The sequence below is a fragment of the Zalophus californianus genome, chromosome 9 (assembly GCF_009762305.2).
Source record: "Zalophus californianus isolate mZalCal1 chromosome 9, mZalCal1.pri.v2, whole genome shotgun sequence".
In the NCBI taxonomy this organism is placed as follows: Eukaryota; Metazoa; Chordata; class Mammalia; order Carnivora; family Otariidae; genus Zalophus; species Zalophus californianus.
The window spans coordinates 26,096,482-26,112,993 of record NC_045603.1 but is presented as its reverse complement, the minus strand read 5'-3'; the positions used below and the strand labels follow the sequence as shown (position 1 = coordinate 26,112,993).

Sequence of the window (16,512 nt, the reverse complement as noted above, 5' to 3'; positions counted from 1 at the left end):
GTCCAGCTGGAAACATTTCAAGCTTCACGCACAGTTAAAATGTAAAAGTGGAAGCAAGTCTGTGTGCCGATTCCGAAGCTCGGACTCTCCCGATGACCTGAGGAGTAGATGGTCTCTGTCTGGGACACTCTGCAGCCACCGCCGTGTGCTAAGTGACAGTGACCAAATGCAAGAACACATCAGTGACCTGAGACGTGCAGCCAAGTCCGCCCACAGCGACAGCTGCTGTTGCGGGAAGCTCAGGGACTGGCATTTGAGTTTCTTATTGTTTTACATTGTTTTACTGCTTTAAAAATGTGCAACTCAAGCATGATGATGCTGTGGTTTCCATTAAGCTATAAATCACCTGCAAATTAATCTCTGCTGCACTGATTCTGCTAAATGATGTTTTAGACAACAGTTCAGATCCCAACTTTGGGAAAGAAATAGTCATTTTCCTCCTCCTTTTCCCCAGCAAAGCCTGTCCGCCCCCCAACCCACGACCCCAAATTACATATTTTTCTGGTTACGAGAGTACTTGCTGGTAGCCTTCCAAAACTGGTGTGTGTTTATTCGTGTATATGTACAGGGCAGCAGGGGAGTGGGAGGGGAAGGGGGCACATGTTTGCCATCAGAAAACACAGAATGCATTAAAATGCTCTAACGAACACTCAAACTTTGCATTTTGTACTTTCCCAGGCCTCATACTTCTCATGTGCCCAGCCTCCCTGGGGAATTAGATAGACGATGTCAGAGTTTCCCACACTGCACCATCAATCATTACTTGGACCAAAATCACCCAAAGAAGAGGGGTAGCATCTAACAGATCTGTAGGTTGTGTTGTTGATTTTTGGTTTATTTCTGTCAGACTTGAATGTGTGTGTTCTGATCTTTCCACAATGCCTAACTTCAGCAATGCTTAGCCAACACTCACTGAACTGAGCAAATTTGTCCCCATTCCAGCTGCCTATAGGATTGTGTGCGTGTTCAACTTAAATATTAAAAAAAAAAGTGCAAGTGTGAAATTTTCCAGAACACACAATTTAAATGTCTTCAAAATGGTGCTCACTTTGGCAGCACATAAACTAAATGTCTTCAAAATGGGCTCAAGTTTATTATTTATTATTATTTATTGGTGAGCTCAGAGGAAAATGGCTGTTCTTTTCATTTGGGGGAGTTTAAAAAACTACATGGGCAGTTCTGGTTTAAACGAACTGGCTAGGGGCCTCTTGATTTTGGGCAGACTATGACACAAGCCCAAAGAGAGCCACACATTATGCGTGCCTTGGGTTTCCGGAGAAATGGCTCCACCCCTGGTTCAGTCTAAGCCTTCCCAATCCCTCATTTACTGCACAGGACAAGATGCAAAGTCACAACAGATGCTGGATGTCCCATCTGTCCAGAGATTTCTTCACACATATTAGTCTGGGAAACCACAGAGAGAATTTGACCTGTTCATTTTACATGTGGTCAGTTAGCATGTGATTGGGTTACTCTGGATTACGGGCAACAACCCTAACTGAAAAATGTCTTGAACAGCCTGTGAGCAAGTCTGAGTCACCGTTACACCTCCAGCAACAATGCCAATGCTTGGAAGATAGTAGGTACTCACTAAAAGTTAGTTGAATGAGTAAATGGAGTAAAAAGCAGGACCAAATCCTTTTTTTTTTTTTTATTTTTTTTAAGTAGGCTCTACACCCAACGTGGGGCTTGAACTCATGACCCGGAGATCAAGAGTCACATGTTCTACAACTGAGCCAGCCAGGTGCCCCCAGGACTAAATCCTTTTAAGGAATCTGTTCAACAACCAAATCTACAGCAACATCTAATTTTCATCTCAAGAAATGAGTTTTAAAAGTTCATCGTGGGTGGGGACTGGGGCGTAATGACTAGTAATTCCTTACATGTGTATGGTACTTAATCATCCTTTCATTCCCACCACCTTATGTAACCCTGATGATGTAGATATAATGTAGGTTAAGCAGGTACGCTTATCGTCATTTTACAGGGGAGGAAAGTAGGCTCAGAGAAATTGCGATTCATTTAAAACCTTCACATTAAACAGAAGGGCACAAGCTCTCATGTCTTTCTACTTCACCAGTACATAGAAAGCTACAGCTACCGCTGTTTATCTTTTAAAACTAAATTACACACAAACATCCTCTCAAGTAAGCTTATCCCGCTCTGAACATCTTCCTTCATTCATCTCTGGGCTGCCTCCGTGTTCCCACACAGGAAATCCACTGACCTTGGAGGCAGGCAAACCTGGGACTATGTCCCCACTTACATCTATGTGACTTTGGACAAGGAACCCCCTAAGGCTTGGCTTCTTCATCTGTCAGATGGGAATAACAATACTCACCACCCAGGGTTATCCTATGGCTTAAATACCAAGTCTGACACAAAGTCAACATCCACTGAATGACAGTTCTCATCACAATGAGGGTGACATGCAGGGGAGAAGAGGTCATCCGGGACTGAGTTCGAACGGAGGGTCACACAGCCTAGCTTGTAGTCACATGTGGCCTGTAGTGTGGGATCTGATTCTCCGCTGAAAGAGTTTGGGATCACTAAGAACAGGCTATATAAGACAAGAACCTCGCCGTGTCCTGGGGTGTTCACAGCTGCAAGCAATGCACGTGTGCAGGCATGTACACGTGTCCACACTTAGGCACCATGGAGAGACATACGCTTTCACACATAAAAGCAAACTTCAAGATACATAACTAAAAGTCACAAAATCAATGGATTTCTTTTTCACTACAAACAACACTGAAAATAACAGAGTAAGATCCATTCTGATATGACTCTAGACCTACTACAGGTAAAATTCTATCCCCTGAGAGTACCAACACACAGTAAAAATCTGAACAATTTTCTTTAAGCCTACAAGTTAGTTCTGACCCCCCAACTGCAATATGATACCGGAGCTGTTGAAAGCTCTTCAACGCATTTCGTAGCCTGAAAGTTCAGCCGACTCCACGGATACTGATATTATTGCTGGTTAACAATAATTAACCATCCTTCAAAAAAAGAATAGAAGCCACTAATAGAATGTATCAATGAGCCAACTGATCCCTCAGTAATAATTCCATAATGAGCACAGAGTCTGGAGTTGGACTGAGTTTAAGTGCAGATTGTACCCCTTTTTACTGTGTGATTTCCAGCAAATTATTTAATCTCTCTGTGCTTCAGTTTCCTACCTATACAAGGGGAACAAGTGGGACACTTGGGTGGCTCAGCTGGTTAAGTGTCTGACTTCAGCACAGGTCATAATCTCAGTGTCCTGGGATCAAGCCCTGCATTGGGCTCTGTGCTCAGCACAGAGTTTGCTTGAGGATTCTCTCTCTCTCAACCTCATTCTCTCTGTCCCTCACCCCATGCTTGCTCTCTCTCTCTCTAATAAATAAGCAACATCTTTTTTAAAAAGGGGGTGGCAGGGGCACCCAGGTGGCTCAGTAGGTTAAGCATCTGCCTTCGGCTCAGGTCATGATGCCAGGGGCCTGGGATCGAGCCCCATCTCAGGCTCCCTGCTCGGAGGGGAGCCTGCTTCTCCGTCTCCCTCTGCCATTCCCCCCTGCTTGTGCTCTCTGGCTATCTCTATCTCTCTGTTGAATAAATAAAATCTTTTTTAAAGGAGGGGTGGCAGGGGAACAAGAGCATATGCCTCATAAGGTTTACTGTGAGTATTAAATAAGGTAGCTGATATAGAACTTTTAGAAAGGCACTTAACACATGGCAATACACCAGTGAATGGTACCTATGATTACTGTGCATATACACAAAACACGCCCATTTAACAAATACTCACCGCCTTAATCTTAGATCTATCCTTCCTCAATGCCCAACCTCAGTATTTCCACCCAGACAACGATGTGAAAACTAATTTATCTTGCCATCCCTGCTCCCAAGGTCTGCTACTGTGACTGGCACAGAGTAGTTACTCCAAAAATATTTGATAAGAGAATGAAACGATGATAGTGGTATTTTAAAGAATTTTGAAAATATGTCACGAAAAGCATGATATTCACTGTGATCCTCAAGGGTAAGGGAGAAAGAGGAGGTATTCTAAGCTTAGATTGTCTCTCTCCCATGGGATAAAAGGGAAATGAACAACAGCAGATACTGGAAGGTGCAATGGAATTAAACTGTGTCAATTTCCCTGCATGATAATAACGGAAAATTCCATCATGGAGCCAAGGCTGGTCCCCTATTCATCTACCATATTCTTTCGAAAAACAAACCCCTCTCTCACTCAAATTCTCTGTCTCACCAATGTACATGAGCTACTAAGAATTCACATGAGGGGCGCCTGGGTGGCTCAGTTGTTAAGCGTCTGCCTTCAGCTCAGGTCATGATCCCAGGGTCCTGGGATGGAGCCCCGCATTGGGCTCCCTGCTCAGTGGGGAGTCTGCCCCTCCACCTACTCAGGCTCTCTCTCTCACTCCAATAAATAAATAAAACCTTTTTAAAAAAAAGAATTCACATGATATAAAATCACAGAAAAGCAACAGGGATAACAATACCTTTTCTAGCTTTCACCAAAGTTTGGCCTCCCAAACAGTAGGCAATAGAGAGCACTGGATTTCCAACGGATTTTATAGTTGCTGTCTGACCGCAAAATCCTGTGGAGAAGGTTAGGGTTGATGCTTCCCGTGGGGAGCCTACGCCAGGAAAAATTCATAATCAGACAAATGAAAACTGCCCAAGAGTTCCAATTAAAGCTCTGGTCGGAGCGCACAGAAACCTCAGGCTTCAGATGCAGGCATTCCTCACAAAAGGCTGAAATTATCCCCCTCTGCACAGCAGAGGCTGCACTGGTACAAAAGCAGAAGATTTTGTTCTCTTTAGGGGAAAGAAACATCATCAACTGCTCCAATATAAGGTTAAATGGCAAAATATCCATGATATATTAAGCTCCCGTCCCAAAAGAGAAAGTTGTAGACCAACACAAGTAATGAGCCCATTTAATTAAATAAAACCAAAACCAAACCTTCTCCATTACCCCTCTTTCGCCCCGTGATTTATACATAAACAATTTCTGGAAAAAAAAATATGTCAAACTGCTAATACTGATTACCACTGGAAAGTAAGTACAGACTTTTACTATTAACTTTTTATCAAAAAAAAACATTAACGAACCCTTATGTACCCCATTACACAGCTTCAGTGATCATCAATTCATGATCAATTTTGTTTCATCAATACCCCCCTCACTTCCTCTCTTGTGTATTATTTTGGAGCAAATCCCACATACCATACTATTTCATCTGTAAATATTTCAGTATGTATTGCTAATAGACAAAAACTCTTCTTTAAAAACATAAAAATACATTATATCTAAAAAATCAACAACACCCTCACGCTACAAATATCCAGTGCTTAAATTTCTTATGAATCTTAAGCTTTTTTAAAAAAATTTTGTTTGAATTGGTTTTCATATAAAGTCCACATACAGTGACTGAATGGTATCTCTCTTGTAAGTATCTCAGTCTATCAGTCTCCATCTTACTTTTTCTTGCAATTTATTTGTTACATTTTAAGTTTTCTATATCTATTAATAGAAAACTGACCTCAAATACGTTTTTCAGTAAGTCCAGAAGAGGGGAAAAATGGCTGACAGCACAGCACTGAGTTCCTTCACTCCTCAAAACACAGAAAAGTTAGCAGGGCTAAAAGGTGCAGCTTCATTACACGGGTCTTTCTCTGTCCTCCAAAATGCAATTAGGTAAGAGTGTACCAATATACAAAGATTGTTTAAAAAGTAAACTTACAAAACCAGTGGATTATCAGTAGTATAGTAACAAAGATGGTGATGCAAGAAGTCATCAACACTATCATAGGAGATCCATGTGAATCAACACGTAAATTAGCTTAGTTTATCTAAGTGTGTCTTGGTTTAGCCCTAGTAAGAGATTACATGTGTATTGTTTTAACAATAGATAAGTAACTTTCAGGCAATGTAGGTGCTATGATTGTATCTTAATAGGCTTTTTTGTTGTTATTTTTCATTACAAAAGTAATCCATGCTAACTATATACAATATTGCAAATACAGTTTAATAGATAAAATGAAACCTGTAACTCCACCACCCCAAAATAACCACCATATTCATCACTAAGGAATCTTTTGGTTCTAAGTCAGAGAAGACCTAAATCAAACTGACTTAAATATAAAGGGGAACTTAACATATTTGGAAAGTCCAGAGAAGTAGGTTTGGCTCCAGGCAAAGTTTAATCCAGCAGCTAGGTGATGTCACCAGAGCCTGATTTTCTCTATCCCCTACCCTGTTTTTCTTGGTGTCAGCTCATTCTGAAACTAGCCTTATCACAGTTGCATGATAGCTACTACCTACAGCTCTCAAACCACAAATTTCTTGCTCAAGTCAAGCAAGAAAAAGAGTATGTCTTTGTTCCAGCCTTCTCAGTGACAATCCTGAAATATCCTCTCATTGGTCCAGGTTGGATCATGTGACTGCCTTTAACCTCCAAGTGGCAAGAGGGATATAATGTATGAATCAACTTAGCCTAACACGCATGCTCCACTTCATGATCAAGGTATAGTCAGCTTCCCTAGAAACACGGAGACCCCCATATGGACATGGGGGCTATTGGGTAGACAGAAGGGAGAAATCATGTTGGGGAAGCAGCTAATAGGTGTTCAGTGCCATCACGGTTTGTATTTGTTGTGCTGTGACTCTGTTTTTTATTTTAAGATTTTATTTTAAGATTTTATTTATTTGAGAGACAGATAGAGAGCCCACAAGCATGGGGAGGAGCAGAGGGAGAGGGACAAGCAGACTCCCCACTGAGTGGGGAGCCTGATGCACAGCTCAATCCCAGGACCCTGAGACCATGACCTGAACCGAAGTCAGACGCTTAACCAATTGAGCCACCCAAGCACCCCTGTGACTCTTGTTAAATGTGGAAAATACTGCCAATGCTGAGATTAATTTTTAGTGGGTAGAAGTTTGGGGAGGGATATTTTCAATAGTCAAAGTACAAGATGATGCTCCACATTTGGTAAGTACCAAAAACATGTGTTGAGTTGCATATAAACTAGAATCAAAGGTTTAAGGGCAGAATGCCCAAAGATGCTTCCCAAAGTTCAAGATCAAGAGAAGTAAACTTCCAGACTCAAGTCACTCCACCTGCGTTAAAATGCATAGTCCTTATTTATACAAATGTTTGAATTTCTTTGCTGGCTATGCAAACAAGTAGCATTCAGTTGTTCAAATATTTGTCACAGTTTCTTTCCTCATAACAAAAATCAAAGAATCATAACAATCCAGGTTTCTCACACTTTTGGGGGGAAGAGGGTGAATAACCTTTTACAAAATAAAATCCTACCATGCACCCCAACACCATATGAAATACAAGCTGGGCCGGGCCTGCTCAAGTAAGAATGGAGCATGAGGCCCTTGCGTGGATCCTGCCCAGAGTCCACCTCACGCCAGTACCTGCTCCTCACTGTCAGCTGCGCTACGTCTAGCGAGGGAGTTGAGCATCTCACAAGATACGATCTTACTCTTTCAATTCCTGATGCTAAAATAATTTCTTACTATGAACAAAAGTCTGATTCCCTGTAAGGTCTACTCAGTGGTCCAAAACACCCTTCCACAAGCTGGTATTTCATCTATCTTCTGAGGGCTCCCATCCTGCTCAGCTATCCAGCCTTCTCTAGGGCAACGTCCTCAGTTCTTCCTCTACTGCTCACTGGTCATGATCTCTGTTCCTTTTATCATCCTGCTCCCCTTCCACCCAGCGTTCTGTTGAGGCTTTAAGAATATGCCCTTGAGGGTGCATGGGTGGCTCAGTCGGTTAAGGATCTGCCTTCAACTCAGGTCATGACGCCAGAGTCCTGGGATTGAGCCCCGTATCGGGCTCCCTGCTCAGCCGGGAGCCTGCTTCTCCCGCTCCCTCTGCCTGCCAGTCCCCCTGCTTGGACTCTCTCTCAAATAAATAAATAAAAATCTTAAAAAAAAAAAAAAAAAAAGAACATGCCCTTGACCCAGGAACAGGTGCCAAATGCTCAGTGTCTGCGGAATTTATTTCTCAAGTGCCTTCTAACAACACATGCACTTGCTATCTGTCATTCAGTGCTGTTAGTACCTTTCAATGTTTGTGTCTCAGTAGCATGAGGAAGTCCTCACGGAAACTCAGCTCTCGATCCCTTGCTCCACTCCTGAACCTGAAGTATCTTCTCCCCTCCACACTGTGTTCTCCTCAGGCAAATTCCTGGCAAACATCTTGTGCCTGTGATCTGCTCCAGCAGACAATGATGCCCAGGCTGACACTGTCACTCTGCCCAGCTCAGCCCAAAGGCCTGGAAAGGACTGGGCCCACTCTCATCTGGTTATCTCCTGCAACTTCAGATGTGCCTTGATCAGCTCAGAGTTTAGGTGGCCTGTTCTTCAATGCAGTGCTTCTTTTCAAGCAGCTGTGGGTTTTTCAGTGGCTTCCCTTCTCTGTTGGTTCATCTCAAGCTCAAAGTTGAGGGTCAGTCTCCACTAGGCACAGCCCTACCGAGCTGTCTCCAAGGGAGCTGGCCACCTGCAGATTCCGTGAGGGCCCTGAGCCAGCAACAACCAGGATTGGTAATACAGACAAAAGCTCTCAATGATGTCTACATATTAGAATCAGCTGGAGGCCTCTAAGAAATGTCAATGCCTTGTTCTAATTCCAGAGATTCTGATTCAATTGATCTGGGTATCCCTTTAGAAATCATTGTTTGTTTGTTTGTTTGTTTTTAAAAAGCTCCTGAAGTGGGGCATCTGGGTGGTTCAGTGGATTAAGCACTGCCTTTGGCTCAAGTCAAGATCTCAGGGTCCTGGGCTTGAGCCCCATGTCGGGCTCCCTGCTCAGCAGGGAGCCTGCTTCTGTTTCTCCCTCTCCCTCTGCCCCTCCTCCCCACTCCCCACCCAAGCTTGTGCTCTCTCTCTCAAAAAAAAAAAAAAAAATCTTTAAAAAACTCCCGAAGTGATTGATCATCATGTACAGGCAGAATTCAGAGTTGCTGCCTGACATCCCTAACAGCTTCCCATCTGGAAATAGAGCCTAAGGTGCCTGACAGAACCTCCACCATACAATTCAGGAACTGCACTAAGATTTCACAAACCACATTTAATTCTCCCAATGATTGTGGGAAACAGATTTTATTACTATCCCCACTGAAAAGATGCCCCAAACACAAGCCTCAGAAATGTCAAGGAATCTGTCCTAGGCACACACAGGAAGAAAGAAGGGGATAGAGAATATTTTGGCAGTGTCCAAAGACAGCATCCCTAACCCTGGTACCTTCTTCAATGTAGCTCCCCTCCTTGGCCTTGCTGAAGGGCTTAGCGCTTCCTCCCACAGCCTTGAGAACTGGGCTCCCCTCAGCTCTCACAGGGGATTGGAATCTAATCTTGAGCCTCTACCTACTTCCTACCAGCCCTTCTCATCTATTGTCTCTGAATCCAGTCACAGGTCACTCCTTTGGGTACAACTCCCTCTGGCCACTGACCTCCTGTCCCTACCTCCAATCCAATCTATCATTTTCCCCCAGACTCTGCCCAGAGTCAGTCCCAGTTTACTCCCAGCTGTACACATACTGTGTGGCAAGGACTGGCCAATTACAGCATCCATTAAATCCCTCTGATGTTTTTTTTTCCATATGAACTGCCATGAAGCTGTTTCTTGTTTTTCCCAAGACTGTAGTGAAAGGAATGATAGTTTCCAATTATAAGCATCTATGGGACATCTTTCACTTGAGTATTAAACCATCACCAGCAGTTGTAGCTATTTTAATGCTTTAAAATTTCCCCCAGTAATCTCTTTGAGGAAATAGGATCACACCCTATACCTCTTTTGTATTTAGAGTGGCTGCTGTACTTGACTCTCCCAACAACCATACTGCCCAGATGATTTGTCTAAGCCAAGGATCGGCCCTTTTTCTGTAAAGGGGCAGAGAGTATTTCAGGCTTTGCAGACAAGACAAGACAAAATCTGCTTTGCAACCAACCACCCAAACAGGATGCTGTAGTGGGAAACGACCCGGCCGTATGTAAATGAGTGGGTATCAGCCGCCCGCGTATGTAAATGAGTGGGTGTGGCTTGTGCCAATAAGACTTGAAACGCGAGCAGTAGTTGCCAACCCTGGTGATTCCATTTCCTCGGCAAGTGATGGGTTTACAAATGGACATGTGGCTCAATCCTGGCGCATGGGATGTAAGAAAAGTCGGCTGAGGGGCTTCTAGGAAAAGACTATTTCACAGTTAAGACACATAAGGAAGAGACAACCTTCCCGTTTCTGTTGGACATTATCAGATCTGGATGTGAACCACTGCAGCCATCTTGCTCCCGACCGAAAGATGAAGCCATCAAAACCGGGAGGGCACAGCCATGAGGACCACAGAGGAGAGTGGAAACTGGACATACTGTGGCTGGAGGCCACCCCACCTCTTATCTAAGACAGCAAATTTCTTCATTGCTTGAGCCAGCGAGGTGGCCAAAAAGCATCCCAATTACTGTGCCCCCCTTCAGGGCTTAGCAAAGTACTTCACAGAGAAAACATGTTCAGCAAACAATATTCTGTTGGTCTGGCTCACAATCTAAACCACATACATATGCAACTCAGAATTCTTTCCATTCCACCTGAGTGGCTCAGTCGATTAAATGTCTGACTCTTGATTTCGGCTCAGGTCATGATCTCCGGGTTGTGAGACTGAACCTCATGTGGGGCTCTGCGCTCAGCGGAGTCTGCTTGAGATTCTCTCCCTCTCCCTCTTCCCCTCCCCACCCCACATGCGTGTGTTCTCTCTCTCTCTCAAAAAAGAATTCTTTCCACTGTAAATAACAACCTGGCTCCTCTTTAATACAAGTTCATTTTTCTATTAAAAAAACCCAACACCAATGAGAGGAAATAATAGCAAAACTTATATTTGACAATTTTTCATTTTTCTGAAAATAAATACATTTCAAGATTATCCACTTGCTGTATTTTTTCATCCCCTTACTCTATGCTTCCTCTTCCTGCCTGGCCCTGAAAGACGTGTTGTATGCAAATGTGCATATACTCATCAGTCTTATCAGGCAGAGTTCCAACTGGCCACCCCACACGAACACAATTAAAAATTAAACATCAATTAAAATTCACAAAATCCATTTAGCTCTCTGAAAAAACACTAAATAACTGTACACATTTGGGGCACAAATTAAATTGTTTTTCATTACTCTTTAGTTATCAAACATACGGGGCCTCAGTAGCCTCTGTGAATTGCCTACTCAGTGTAAGCTGAATGAGCAATGAAAAATGATCCCAGGACAAAAGATAGAAAATGTGGAATGAAATGCCACACTGGGTCAAGTTCAGGCAGCCAGGTAGCATGTGGGGGAGAGCAGCACGAGAGAAGCTCTGGGAGGGCAAGCACTGTCCTGGGTGAGGGGACATGTAGATGCTCTCTCTTCTGAGACCTCCGCTAATAGATTCATCTGCTTATTCCACACAGACTTGCATGCCTACTAGGCATCTCAAGTCTTAACATGTCCAAAAGAGAACACACAACTTCCCCCCAAATCTATTCCTTGTCCTGTCTTCTCCATTTCAGTAAATGGCATCCAAATGCAAACACCCCAATTCAGCATCATTCTTGATTGTTTTTCCATGTCTCCACAACCATGCCATCATCAATTCCTATGGGCTCTGTACCCAAAATCTGTTCATTCTTCTCCACCCCACAGTCACCACCTAATCCAGTCCTCTGTTATGTCTCTCCTGAGATTTCTGCCACCGCCTCCTACCTGGGCTCGGCTCCCTACTGTCCCTCATGCCTCCCAACAACCCATTCTTTTAAAAACTAAATACAATTCTATCACTTCCCCACTTAAAACCCTCCAATAGCTTCCCACTGCATTTTGGAATTAGAAACCTGTACTAGTTTTCTACCACCACTATGACAAATGACCACCCATTCAGTGAGTTTAAACAATACACATGTAATCTCTTACAGTTCTGGAGATCAGAAGTCTCTTTTTTTTTTTTTTTTTGAAGATTTTATTTTTTTATTTGAGAGAGAGAGAACAAGCGGGTGTGGGGGAGAGGCAGAGGGAGAAGGAGAAGCAGACTCTGTGCTGAGCAGGGAGCCCAGTGTGAGGCTCAATCCCAGGACTCCAGGATCATGACCTGAGCCGAAGGCAGACACCCAACCAACTGAGCCACCCGGGCGCCCCAAGATCAGAAGTCTTAAAATCAAGGTGTTGGTAGGGCTGTGCTCCTTCTGGGGACTTCAGAGAAGAATCTGTTTCCTTCACTTTTTTTAGCTTCTCGAGGCTGCTTGCATTCCTTGGCTTGTGGTCCCTTCTTCATTTCTCTGACTCTAAGCTTCCTGCCTTCCTTTTACAAAGACCTTTGTGATGACACTGGGCAATCCAGGATAACTGCCCCAATTTCAAGATCTTAATCACATCTGCCAAGTCCCTTTTACCTTTTACATATTTACCGGTTCTAAGAACAGGACACAGCCATTTCGAGGGCATCTTTATTCAGCCTACCACAAAATCAAAATCAAAACACAACACAGAGAACAGCTCCTGACCATGGCCTCCCCGCCCTACAGGAGCCAGCCTTGCCCAGCTCTCCCTCCCGCCTCCCATCTCCCTCTCCCCTCTCTTCTAGTCTCCTTCTACACTTGTCTATGGTCTACCCCTTCAAGTGCTACACCTGCTCTCATCTCAGATCCTCCCCTCTTACCTCCACCTGGAGCATTCTTCCCCAATTCTTGAGAGCTCAAATGTCATCCAAGATCATCTCATTGACTTACATTCTCCTTATAACCAAGTAAATTCTGGGAGGAGACTCCTTGCCTGTCTTGCTCACTGTACCACCTAGAACAGTGACTGACACATGTAGCAACTTAATATTTGTTGAATGGAATGAATTATATGACTTTGAAATGGTAGTGATTTCCCCATAACATGCCTTTATAACCCATTCGGGTTTTATAATCCATAGGTTTATACAAATGCTTTTTAAACTCATCAACGTGTTCACCCTAGATCAGTTCTCAGGATAAGACTAAACAAGAAAAAATGTAATAAAAACAACTGTAAAGGTTACAAAATATTTGGGGGGGGCGGGGGACAGGGCAGTGGTAGAGTGAGGGGATAGGGTGAGAAAAATAGGAACAATGTAATACGTAAGGAAGACTCAGAGAGATTAATTATAGTTGACTCTTAACTTGGTATGACTTGCCATCGTGACGCAGCCACCAAAAACTTGGGCTCCTGTGCAATGGAGATTTTCAAATAAAAAGAGGAAAACAACTTCTTGGACACAGCTTGGTGACTAAAATTGCAGCATTTACGAAGACTATAATATGAACTAGACACTACAGGAAGAACTTTACATGAAATATCTCATTCAATCCCCAAATACTGTTATGGAGGGGGGCACTGAGAATACTTCTCATTTCACAAAGAAGAGAAGTAGAGTTCCAAGAAGTCCAGTGACTTGCTCAAATCTACAAAGTGAGGATGTGTTAGTCAGGATTCATGATTCCAAAGCCTGGTGCACCAGCTCTATTAATGCTCTACCGCACCAGCTTTTATTGATTATGCTGGATGCAACTACGGGCTGCTCAGGAGAAGCCGTGGGATTTCAGAATCCCAGCAGCCCTATGTTGCCTGGTGAAGCTTGGGGCCCATGAGCTGGAAGATGATTTGTAACTACAGAATATCAATATGCTGGTTAGCTCCAAAAACACCACCACCTCCCAATAATTCAGGCTTCACATTTCAAAATCATCTGATTCTTCCTTCTTCATTCTGTCTCCAGTGGGTCATAAAGACCAGCCACCAATTCTAATGTTTCTTTTAAAATTACTGTATTCCAAAATAAAAACACATACTTATGGTAAGGCAGCCTAGCGCTATAAAGAGACACATACTAAAAAGTGAGCCTCCCTCCCATTGGAGACCCCAGCAGCCCTTTTCTGAAGCCACTGCTGATCAGCATACGTGCACACACACATCCGTGCGAGAGACAGCGGCAAGATTGGTGGAGGAAGGGCCAGTGCCGGTGAGGCTCAACGCCAGGAGACCACCATACAAGCCACTGCAGTGGTTCTGGTGGATCCTGACAAGACATTGAAATAGGACCGTGGGAACATGCATAATTTGTGAAATATTTAGGAGGAAGGGTCAAACAGAGAGCCAGTGCTTGGATTTGGGGATGAAAGAGAGTGAAGAATTTGGGCGCCTGGCTTGATAATGGTTCTGTTGCACTGAAATAGGAACATGAAGGATCAGTTCATGAGTTCAGGTTCAGAGACATTCATGGTATCTTGGAGATACAGCAGACAGACAGAAATGAGGGTCTCGAGTTCTAGAGAGAGGTTAAGCTGCAGCCAAAGGGGGCTGTTGAAGCCATGGACAGGAGGAGCTCATTCAGGGAGATACAAGTGCAGGTGCGGAGTGAAAGCATCCCTAAATGGGTGGATGGGCAGAAGCAGCACCATCTCAGGTGTCATCACCGTTGTGGGGACAACAGTGGATTTGCCCTTTCTGATCTGCCAGAAACCTATTTTTATCCGGAGACATATTTTGGCACTCACTTATTTTCAGTCCTGTTATGCTCTTCTCTTATTTCGTATGTGTATGTCCTGCTGTCTTGCAACATTTGCAGTCCTTTCAAAAATTGAGATTTGGCAGGTTTCATACATAAGGGATGCAGCTCTTTTGCATTTCAGTCACATTTTCTTAAATTAGGATCTGTAGACACTTGCAGTCAGGCTGTGTTCAAGTAACATGCCAAGTGGAGGACTGAAAAGCACGTGCACTGTCCACTTTGCTGTCCTGTGCTTCTGCCATCACCAGAGAACTAGCCCAGCCCGCCTGGAGCCCAGCCCGCCTAGAACAAAGGCATGGATGGGCAGAGCCACCCCAGCGGACCCGTGGACGTGTGAATGAGAAATAATGCTTATCGTCTACCATGTGCCCCTGAGATGCTGTGGTTGTTATGCAACATTTGTTCCTTTTATTTTTATTGAAGTATAATTTATACACAAATGTTCAGATCTTAAATATACCTTGAATCAATTTTGACAAATGTGTTCACTTCTATAATCCATACCCTTTACAAGGCACAGAACATTGCCATAACCCCAGAAAACTACCTGCTGGTCCCTCTGAGTAAATCTCCACCTCACCCCCAGAAGCAAACAATGATTGATTTCTGTCATTCTAGCCCGGTTTTGTGCTAAGTTAATAAAGACCAGGGATCAGCCATATCCAACCCACCACCTGTTTTTGTATGATTCAGGAGCTAAGAATGGTTTTTACATTTCCAAACAGTCGAAAGAAAAATTGAAAGAGGAATAATATTTTGTGACATATGAAAATTTTGTGAAATTCATATTTCGGTGCCTATAATAAAGTTTGATTGGCACACAGCCACCTCCATTCATTTATATATTATCTACAGCTACTTCTGCACTAGAACCGCAGAGTTGGAGAGCTGAGGCAGAGACCATATGCCCACCAACCCTAAAGTACTTACTACCTGGCCCATTGCAATCCGTCAATCCCTGACTAGGAAACTTGCCTCTACTCTCCACCACACATATGGATCCAAGTGCTGGAGCCAGTGTTGAGAACTAGGTGTTCTGAGTCCTGATTTAATTACATTCATACGGGCCAAACATAAAAACCATATATGCTCATGGAAAGTCTAAATATTATCAGTGACACAATGTGAAAGTGAGAGCCTCTCGTAGGCACAGCTCTTAATGAGAACACTCTAAGATTTCAAAGAAAACTAAAAGGGACAACTAAAGCTTGTTATTGTCCTGTATTATTTTCATATGAAAGTCAGCCCGGCTAAGATATGTTATTATTGAAACTGCAGTAGTCTAAACAGGAACAGGCCAAAATCAGAGAGAAAAGGTAGGGAGAGTGCCAACACCTCATCTGTAAAAAGCAAGGAAAAAAAGGAAATGGAGCCAGATCCTGAGAGTAACACTGCATTAAATGTCCAATTCAAGCCAGCCTGGGTTCAAAAGCCCATGGCCCATCAGGTACAGAGGGAAGCAGAGTCCCGCGGTGGGGGGGGGGGGGTGCTGGAGCCACCACACGCGGCACTGGCTTGGGTTGGCCACAGTGCAGGTGTGCATGGCTGCCTCACAAACAGCTTGAGTCTTATCCTAGAATGCCAAGTTTGCTCCCTCTTGGCTAATAAAGTGCAACGCTATTCCTCTGCTGAGAACGCTGAAAGCATTTACAAGATGCTTTTAGGAATAACACCATCTGGAGATGTCCCTGAAGAATACGGCTTTGGTCAACAACTCCAGCTCTAGAAGCCCGTTCCCTCAAGCTCTGCCCCACTACCTCAGCCTTCATTAATACAAATACCTCTCTTTTGCAGGAATGATTTCTCGTCTAATGAAGAAGCATTTCAATACTAGAGAAGGAAATGGGGAGTGGGGTATTGACAGATGTGGCTATCTGCAGGGCTTTCGTTATACCAACCAGGCAACGCCAAGCAGGGATCAGAGTTGAG

General features: G+C 43.7%; 1 protein-coding gene across 8 annotated transcripts in view; it reads right to left on the bottom strand.

Annotated features, from left to right (window-relative positions):
* The window catches only part of TMCC3 (transmembrane and coiled-coil domain family 3), a 295,326-nt gene that overhangs the window by 130,034 nt on the left and 148,780 nt on the right, over positions 1 to 16,512 (bottom strand). The gene's annotated exons all lie outside the window — the stretch shown is intronic.